Source organism: Patella vulgata, chromosome 1, assembly GCF_932274485.2.
Source record: "Patella vulgata chromosome 1, xgPatVulg1.2, whole genome shotgun sequence".
Classification (NCBI taxonomy): domain Eukaryota; kingdom Metazoa; phylum Mollusca; class Gastropoda; family Patellidae; genus Patella; species Patella vulgata.
In genome coordinates, this window is record NC_065879.2 from 76,864,542 (window position 1) to 76,874,702 (window position 10,161).

Below are 10,161 nucleotides of genomic sequence, written 5' to 3' on the forward strand. Positions count from 1 at the left end.
AATGAGGCCTAGTAGGCCTATATTATTTTAATTTTGCAAATCTTCACAAAATGCAATGAAATTTTCTGCCTGCTTATCATGACTTTTTTTTGACAGTTGATCACCTTTTTTTTAGAAATATGTAGGCCTATATTACAAGGCCTAGTAGTATTTTAATTTTACAAATCTTCATAACATGCTCAGAGAATTCTGCCTGCATATTTTGACTTTTTTTTGACAGCTGATCACTGTTTTAGAAATAGGTAGGCCTATATAAAAAATGAGCCCTAGTAGGCCTATATTATTTTAATTTTGCAAATCTTCACAAAATGCAATGAAATTTTCTGCCTGCTTATCATGACTTTTTTTTGACAGTTGATCACCCTTTTTTTAGAAATATGTAGGCCTATATTACAAGGCCTAGTAGTATTTTAATTTTACAAATCTTCATAACATGCTCAGAGAATTCTGCCTGCATATTTCGACCTTTTTTTGACAGCTGATCACTGTTTTAGAAATAGGTAGGCCTATATAAAAATGAGGCCTAGTAGGCCTATATTATTTTAATTTTGCAAATCTTCACAAAATGTAGTGAAATTTTCTGTCTGAATATTTTGACCTTTTTTTTGACAGTGTTTTAGAAATAGGTAGGCCTATATAAAAATGAGGCCTAGTAGGCCTGTATTATTATTTTGCAAATCTTCAAAAAATGCAGTGAAATTTTCTGCCTGCTTATCATGACTTTTTTTTGACAGCTGATCACTTTTTTTTAGAAATATGTAGGCCTATATTACAAGGCCTAGTATTATTTTAATTTTACAAATCTTCATAACATGCTCAGAGAATTCTGCCTGCATATTTTGACTTTTTTTTTGACAGCTGATCACTGTTTTAGAAATAGGTAGGCCTATATAAAAATGAGGCCTAGTAGGCCTATATTATTTTAATTTTGCAAATCTTCACAAAATAGTGAAATATTCTGCCTGCTTATCATGACTTTTTTTTGACAACTGATCACCTTTTTTTTTAGAAATATGTAGGCCTATATTACAAGGCCTAGTATTTTTTAAATTTTACAAATCTTCCTTAAATGCTCAGAGAATTCTGCCAGCATATTGTGACTTTTTTTTTGACAGCTTATGACTGTTTTTAGAAATAGACAGGGCATAATGAGGCCTAGTGGGTCTATATTATTTTAACTTTACAAATCTGCAAAAAATGCAGTGACATATTCTGCCTGCACATTACAATTATTATTTATTTTTTTGACAGCTGATCACCCTGTTATAGAAATATGTAGGAATATATTACAAGGCCTAGTAGTATTATTTTACATTTACAAATCTTCATAAAAATGCGCAGAGAATTCTGCCTGCATATTGTGACTTTTTTTGACAGCTGATCACTGTTTTAAGAAATAGGTACTAAGTTAGGCCTATATCACAAATTACCTACTTATCAAATCAGAACACCTTCTACGTGTGCATATCCTATTGTTTTTCCTACAGATTTTTGGCAAAATTTCTATAGGACAATCTACTACAGTCTCCTATAGATTTTTTTTTATTGCATTTTCTGTAGGAAAATTCTAGAGTTATGCCGTATTACTCGTATAGGAATTAGCCTAATACTGTAGTATTCTGTAGTTTGGCAATTGGATCACTACAGTTTTCTGTAGGAATAGAATGGGTACTACAGAATTATATAGACTTTTTTTTTATTAATTCTTATTTTGGGAATAAATATAATTGGCCAATGATTTATTCTAAATTGATAAGCTTATTTTTTCTCTCATGAATTAATAATTGCCGCATGATTTGACACCGGCACTTTTGGAACTATACAAGCCAAAGGCTACTTTCAAATACAAATTACGAATGAAAAATGAGCATTTAACAGAATTTTATTTTGTATTTCATTGGAATATTTCCAAATTAATATTTATTTTAAGAAAATTCAGCCAACACTTACGTCTAAAATGACATCGATAAACTGGAATTCCAAATACTCCGCCAAAGCGTCAGGCCTACCGGAAGTAAACATGGCACTTTTATCTTCGCGCATGCGAGGACGAGCATAATTCGCTCTAACGGGCTCGTTGGCGTTCCAGTGTATTTAGTTCTATCATAGTATTCTAGTTCTATGGTTCTATGTTGTAACTTTCCCTATCAGGGCTTTGCACTGGACGTCATAATTATTTGCATGACGTCATATGAAATTCACAGTTGTCGGAACTTTATCTATATACGGCTTTGATTTTAATTAGCCCAAATCTAGCTGTCACCCATTTGTAGGTAATGACTTCAATACATCATAGATAATACCGTATGATTGCCGACTCGTCTTTAGCCCTTTACGTGATGTTGCGTTCTGGTTCGTGCGCATATTTTTTTGCGCAGGGGGGGTGTTTACTTCCTGTCTAGATAGCTTTCGACAGTACGTACGCACAGTGACACGCGAAATTGACGTTTTTGAAACTTACGTTTATGAAATTAATAAAATGAACACGTATATAAAAATTATATGAAAAAAAAGAACAAGATATCTCCTTCCAAAATATTTTTAGATTATTGCAAAACATTAAATAGCTACTGTGTGACGTTAAGTTGAAAAAAGGTTACAAATGGGCAAAAAATGCCTTTCTTCATTCATGACATGTACCGTACCAATTTACACTAAAATTAGGAAATATTTTTGATATAGAGATAATACTTCAAACACCTTTATTTTAATTTTTCTAATACTTCAAATAAAATGTTCTACAATTTAATTTGCCAAAGGAAAAAGGTTATATTGCGAGCTAACTAACCCGCACCTCTGTGCCACACACAGGCCTACGGTATAGGCCTATCTATAGTATGATTAATAAAATTAGATGTTGCATTTTATTATCAATTACATGGTATATTAGAACAGTTTTAAAAATCTTGTTTATATTCAAATGTGCATTTTTTAAAATAAATTCAGCTTTGTTTGTATACTTTAGTTGATAAAGATGTAAATATCCCTACAAAATTCTTTTCCAATCTAGGCCTCATTAATAATTTTAGAAAATAGCCATTTATTTATTGTAAGAATGCAGACCCCCCCCCCCCCCCCAAAAAAAAAAAAATATAAAAAAAATACACATACTTTTTTTTTCAGCTTGCACATCTGGAAAAAAGTTTACTTATATAAATCCACCCCAATGTAAGCAATTATTTCATAGTCTTTTTGATCTAGGCTTTGTTGAGAAATTAAATTAGCTTCAGTAGATATAACAATTATATATAAGGAAAAAGAAAACACTATTAGTATTAAATAAAAAAGGAATTATTGCTTTAGTTATCAATGAAAAGGAATTTTTGTTCTAAAATAGATGCTTCCAGGAATCCTGTACATTAAAAGATTTACAAGAGTTGATAAAGGCAACTTCATCCTTGGTATCTGATATTTCAATGTTGGCCACACCAATTTGATTTCCTGTTCTTCGGGCTTCGATATAAAAATAAATAGCTAATTAAATCATGTGAAAGATGTTTTGTTTTAAAATTTGGAACTATAAGCTTTTGAACAGAACAGCCAAGTACTTTTGGTGTTTAAATAGATGTATGTATTTTTCCAGAAGAACCAAATAAATAAATATAATGAACGCCAAAACTCTGCAAAAATTGTGTTCATAGTGCTTGACAAAACATACCTACACGAAGTCTTTAGCTGTTTGAAACAGATGAGTTTTTAAAAATTGTAAGGCACTACATTTATCTCATCATGTTGTTTATATCCAATATCATTCATGTCATTAACATTTAACTTGTTTGCATACTTGACAAATTAGCCTATAGATCTAGTCAATTTTTTTTACAGAATTACTTCGTGTAACCGGGGTAAAATATTTACATGCAGTAATTAACAAGACTGTTTTGTTAGCGTTTTTTTAAAAAAAAAAAAAATTAAAACATGTCATCCAAGCGAGAACCAAAATATATTTCTTTATGTCCTAAATTAAAATAATACAATAACAATAGACATAAATTTGAAGGGGAATTATGTAAGATTTAGATAAAGAGCTGGTCATTCTCGCTATTAACTATAACATTTCAAAAATAGATAATGAAAATTGAATATATTGAAAATTTACCACCATACCGTTCTAATCTATTTAAAATCTGAGCAATCAGATGGCATCGAGAGTTGATTATGGTCTTTTCATGTTAATAAATGTCTAATTGATAATTTACATAACATTTAAGGCCCAAAGAAAGACCTGCAATAAGCAGATTTAGCTCTTACATAATGCCTGTTTAACATTTAAAAACGCATCTTTAATTAACAATACTTTTATGATAAATTAATAAATGTATTATTAAATAAAGCGATCAGACAATGTTAATGTTACATAATTATAATAAATCATAATTATATAATTTATAGGCACCTTATTAGATTGAAATACCAACTCTTTCTTCCTCAACTGATAAGATTAAATTATTTAAATCACAAAATGCAACGGCCTAATATTATTGTTAAGATTAACTTATTTAATTGAAACAAAAATTGTAGGTTATATTTTTAATGATTAATTTAATTACATGGAACAGTAAACCCATATCCTTACATATCGACCGGCAGCTATTTTTAAATATTAATTTTTCTCCAGAACCGTGTTATGTCCTGAAAAGCCATACATCTTAGCATTGTAACAAAACCAACCTTATCAATATCGGAGCAAAATTGACTGAATTCTGTAACACCAACTGACAGATCCCTTTTTCGCGAAAATTGGTCATTTGGCTTCAATTCTCAATCTATTTAACCATCATCAACATAACCACACAAACACATTACACATAGCTTGAATGGTTTATTTTCTGATGTTTGAAATACATAAAATTAAATAATTCTGCTTAATTCAACTATACAAAATTAAAATCAATAATGATATAATACAATCAAACAATTTAAACCAAATCCCTTGTTGAGTATTAAAATAAAACAAATAAAATAATGAAAATAATAATATCCCCCCCCCCCCCCAAAAAAAAAAAAATGAAATAAAAAAAAATAAAAATATAAATAAATAGAAACATAAAATAAAATACTTTATCAATATATTAGTGTCTAGTGTCTCAATATTTATACCCCCCCCCCCCACACACACACACACACCCACACACACAATATGAAAAGAAGTAAATAACATAAATAAAACATACAAATATTTATCAGTGTCACAATAAATCAACATGAAATATATTTGCTTCACAAGCTGGCACTCCCCTAGGCCCCTAGGTAGCAAACAAAAGACAGGTAGGCTACCAGGCAGTACAGTTCTGCTGAAAATACAAAAGATTTTTAAAAAATTGAGTAATTAAAAGCTTATATTATATAGCCAGCACAGCAATGTTATTATTCATACCAAACTGTATTTTATGTATTTACGATTTATTAATGATCTGCAAGTATTATTTTACAAATTAATGAATTGAAAACTCTATTTTGCCGATTTTTAAAAGTAGGTCAAAGCTGTCAAACTTTGCCTTAACTGGGCAACACACGTGTCGAGATTTTCATGAAATGTAATACTTATTTATAATACAATATAATATCAAAATTATAAGATATTCATTTTTATTCTTACCTCGAACATTCCTTCTATTTCTCGTTTCCATTTAACCAGATGATGCCACATTTAAACTACAAGAAAGCACTAAATAAAAATATCGCTACTGGGCCTATAGTAAACAAACAGCGAGAACAGAAGACCGGAAGTGATCAACCACCTTTCTCGCCGTTTCACGCGTTTCGCAACATAACGTCGAGAATTCATGAGTCGGCAATCATACGGTATTATCTATGAATACATCAATACATTATTAAAACAGTATACGGAAAATGAAGACGACATCACTAAGGTCGTGAGAAAATCCCTAAACATTTCAAAGAGCGTCTCAGATGCGTAATGTAAGGGAAGTGAGACGACAGAAGTTAATTTTAATTATATTTGAAAAGATTTACTGACAGTCGATCCCCGTGTAAACTGTCCTTTATGATCAGGCTACAACGATTATTGCGCATTAGGTATACATGCATGTCCATTCTCTGAATGACTTGATATCTCAACCCCCTACTGACTGAAAACGTCGGCTATATTCAATGATTGTTCAAAGCTGTAAGCTAATACCTTTTTACAGCTCAGTAAACATGGTTAACCATGCCCGAATATTTCTTTCACTGCTTGAATATTAACTCCAGCGGTATAGATTTCATATTGACATGATAAAGGAGGTGATTACAAAAGAAAGACATTGAAATAAAATATAATGACATCGTAGTGAATTCTTGCATTAGTTTTCACGTCTGCAAACCTCCCGTGCGGTTAGTAAATAGGACAAGGCTCACGTCATAAAAATTTTTATTTCAAAAATGTTTATACCGACACACTCACTTGCCTTCGATTTATCATAACAGGTAATTTTGCTGTTCATCAACAGGGGTAATACGCTATACCGGGTGTTGAGTGGGGAAATGTCAAGGGTTCTTGTGTGTGCACGCCACCTATCCTACACCACTTCCAAGAGGAAACCTATGGAAGGGTATCAGTTCCAATATTAAATACTTTGCTAAAATGGTTTTTTTCTCATCGATTATGTGTGAAAGGTAAAATGTACAAAGTCCTAATACCTTTAAAGCGGAAATTGCAAATTTTTAAGTTATATATTTAAAATTTATTAAAATAAAGCCTGAAAATAGATGGTATCCATAAACAGTCCTACCTTGTTAAAGAATAATCCTATTAATCCTATAATTCACTATTGCCAGCTGAGAAATTGGCAAAAATATCATTTTCCTCTTGATTTTCAAACGTTTGAAAAAAGCTACTCCATGGTGGAGAATAGAAAACAAGGGGGGTTATTGTGTTATTATTTCCTGTGTAAATGAGTTTTAAGTGTGAGAATGACACCTATGATCGTATAATTGTGAGTTGACAACCTATTGAGCAAAAGACATAGAAATAATTACGTTTTGACTTTCTCAGAAAATTTGAAATTCTCGCTTTAAGTTCAAGTTAAATGTAAAACGTCAAATGACAAATGTTTTATTGGTAAATGCTGTTTTTGACGTGTCACATTTTAAATTTTCGTTCAGCCGCACACTATAAGACATTTATTTAACCTTGACAAACGATCAAATTTGGATGGTACTATTCTCTATTACTATGATTACAAAGGGGGGGGGGGGGTACTTCAACCTCAAAATACGGATCTTGATACGATATCATGTTGCATGTTATTTCTCGTTGTAAATATGTAAATAATTTTCTGGCATATTCGTATGATATGTATGGTACTAACCTCTGTTAAATGACTGTGTGAGTGGGGGTGGGGGTGTTTGTTAAAATACGGTCTCAATACGAAATTCCAAATATCATGTAACCTATAACTGAAAAGCACATTCATTGCCTTTTTTAAATATGTACATAATTTTCTGGCACATTCATGTGTGCATACATTGAAAAACGTCGGGTGATAGAAAACCCTATTAAATGACGAGGGTATGGGGTATTTAAAATGGATATACAGGTCATATTACGAAATTCCAGATATCACGTTACATATATCACTGAAAACCACGTTCATTGCTCTTTTCTAATATACAAATAATGTTCTGAAACTTTCATATTATCATAATTTAAAGATAGGTTGCCAGGCAACGAAACATACGCCCACAGCGGCTAAATCGTCCGGGCGGTCGACAAGGGTTGTCGCATATTTATACCTTTGTAGGTAATTTACAAGACAGTTCCATACAAATCAGATTATAATTTTTGGCGTTTGAGGGTTCACAAGATTCTACAAATTGAAACAAGAGTCTCAACTCTGGAAGTAATCTACAGAAATTGTTGAAATTTGACAGGCTTTTTCGTTTCACAAATTTAAATGATGCATATAAATTTCATACATATCGGATGATAACTTTCATCAATCTAGCATAAACAAGGTTGAACAAAATGCAACAAGGGCAATAATTCTAGAAGTAATAAACGGAAATTGCTGAAATTCAATAGGATTCTTCTCTTTACTAATTTAAATGACGCATGTAAATTTCATACAAATCGGCAGATAACCTTTGATGTTAGAGCATTCACAAAGTTCAATAAAGTGAAACAAGGGCCATAACTCTAGACGTAATACACAGAAGTTGCTGAAATTCAATAATCTTCTTCGTTTCACTAATATAAATATTGCATATAAATTTCAGAAAGATCGGATGATAACTTTTGGCGTTAGAGCGTTCACAAGGTTCAATAAATTGAAACAAGGGCCATAACTCTAGACGTAATACACAGAAATTGCTGAAATTCAATAGGCTTCTTCGTTTCACTAATGTAAATAATGCATATAAATTTCAGAAAGATAGGATAACTTTTGGGGTTAGAGAGTTCACAAAGTTAAACAAAGTGAAACAAGGGCCATAACCTACGGCGTAATAAACGGAAATTGCAGAAATTCAACAGGCGTCTTCGTGTCACTAATTTAAATGATGCATATCAATTTCAAACGGATCGGATGATAACTGTTGTCATTAGAGGGTTCACAAGATTCAACAAAGTGAAACAAGGACCATAACTCTAGATGTAGTTAACGGAAATTACTGAAATTCAATAGGCTTCTTCGTTTCACTAATTTAAATAATGCATATAATTTTCAGAAAGATAGAATAATAGCTTTTGGGGTTAGAGCGTTCACAAGGTTAAACAAAGTGAAACAAGGGCCATAACTCTAGAAGTAATAAACGGAAATTGCTGAAATTAAATAGGCTTCTTCGTTTCCCTAATTTAAATATTGCTTATAAATTTCACAAAGATCCGATGTTAACATTTGGCATTAGAGCGTTCACAGGGTTCAACAAAGTGAAACAAGGGTCATAACTCTAGACGTTATAAACTGAAATTATTGAAATTAAATAGGCTTCTTCATCTCACATATATCAATTTTAAAACAATTGGATGATAACTTTTGGCGTTAGAGCGTTCCCAAGAAATTGTTGACGATAACTTGCCCGGACCTTAATGAACTCTCGAAGTCATCGCTAGCCTGCGATATTTACTGGATTAGGATCCGATTTGCTGCTCAACTTTCATTCATGATTTAATCATGAAATGGATAATCGAGACAATCGTACCGACTTTAGTAATGATGATCGAGGCTAGGCAGAAAATTCAATCGCAAAATTCTCAATCGCAAACTCCCTTTACATTATCTAGTTTTGAATTATTATAGTGAGAACTGTCAGCTTTTTACCTAATCTCCCATAATGTATCTTTAATCAACAACCTTTTGTATATACATATTTACACATTGGCTACGCATTTGTTCATGTTCGCATTTGATTATCATCGATATAGATGTTACACTGATTTCAAACCTGCGGCTGTCAAAAACAAGTGGACATTTTCAAAGACTGCTAACAAAATATATTTGTTGCTTACACCGTGTAACAGATTACGTATATTGATAAAATTGGGTGGTAAAAGATTTATAGATATTTTGCGTGCATCAGAATGTAAGGAGCACTTAATGTAAAAGAAAATGATCGGTATCTTCGAAGAAATGACCGCAATCACACTCGGGGCTGTCCGAAATATGCCTTAAAAATTTATGCCTATTGAGGTCACTGCAAGAGATACGAAGACGACTTTGTAATATTATTGTATTTTTACGTTTGCCAAAGTTGAAATAAGGGGTTATCATCATTGGAGTAGTTTAAAAAAGTCAACACACCTTGATTTAGGTCCAAATGTATTAAACTGATCTTGGACGTTATGTGAACCCGCTTTGTTTGCATGGGTTCAATGATAACGAAAACATCACACAATCCTACTAAATACGCCAACCTATATAACAACAGAATGTCATCCAACAAAATCAACGATTTCTAGTCATTTTAAATAGATAAAAAAATATCAGATATCTTACCAGACTAAAGCACGGATTTTGCTTTAATATCTGCCATGTTAAACCCTGTATGCTATCATATTACATATGTCAGTTTTATAAAGCGCAGGTTAGCGTTGTTGTCTGATGATAGTCAACAGAGTGGAACAACAATGTCAAAGGCAAAATTCACAAATTCAGCTGTTTGACTGACGGCGGGGTAACAGCGATTGAAACCATGTTTGAATATTTTTTTCTACCAGAA

The 10,161-nt window shown here is 31.9% G+C and overlaps 1 protein-coding gene across 2 annotated transcripts in view; it reads right to left on the reverse strand.

Moving 5' to 3' along the window:
* The window catches only part of LOC126822033 (beta-1,3-galactosyltransferase 1), a 33,230-nt gene extending 23,187 nt beyond the window's left edge, over window positions 1-10,043 (reverse strand). Inside the window, exon 1 of one of the 2 annotated variants that reach the window (XM_050550758.2) lies at window positions 9,939-10,043. The gene's annotated coding sequence lies outside the window, so the exon portion shown is untranslated. The remainder of the gene's footprint in view (window positions 1-9,938) is intronic. The other variant, XM_056101965.1, reaches the window with a different exon arrangement.
* Window positions 10,044-10,161: the final 118 nt, after the last annotated feature.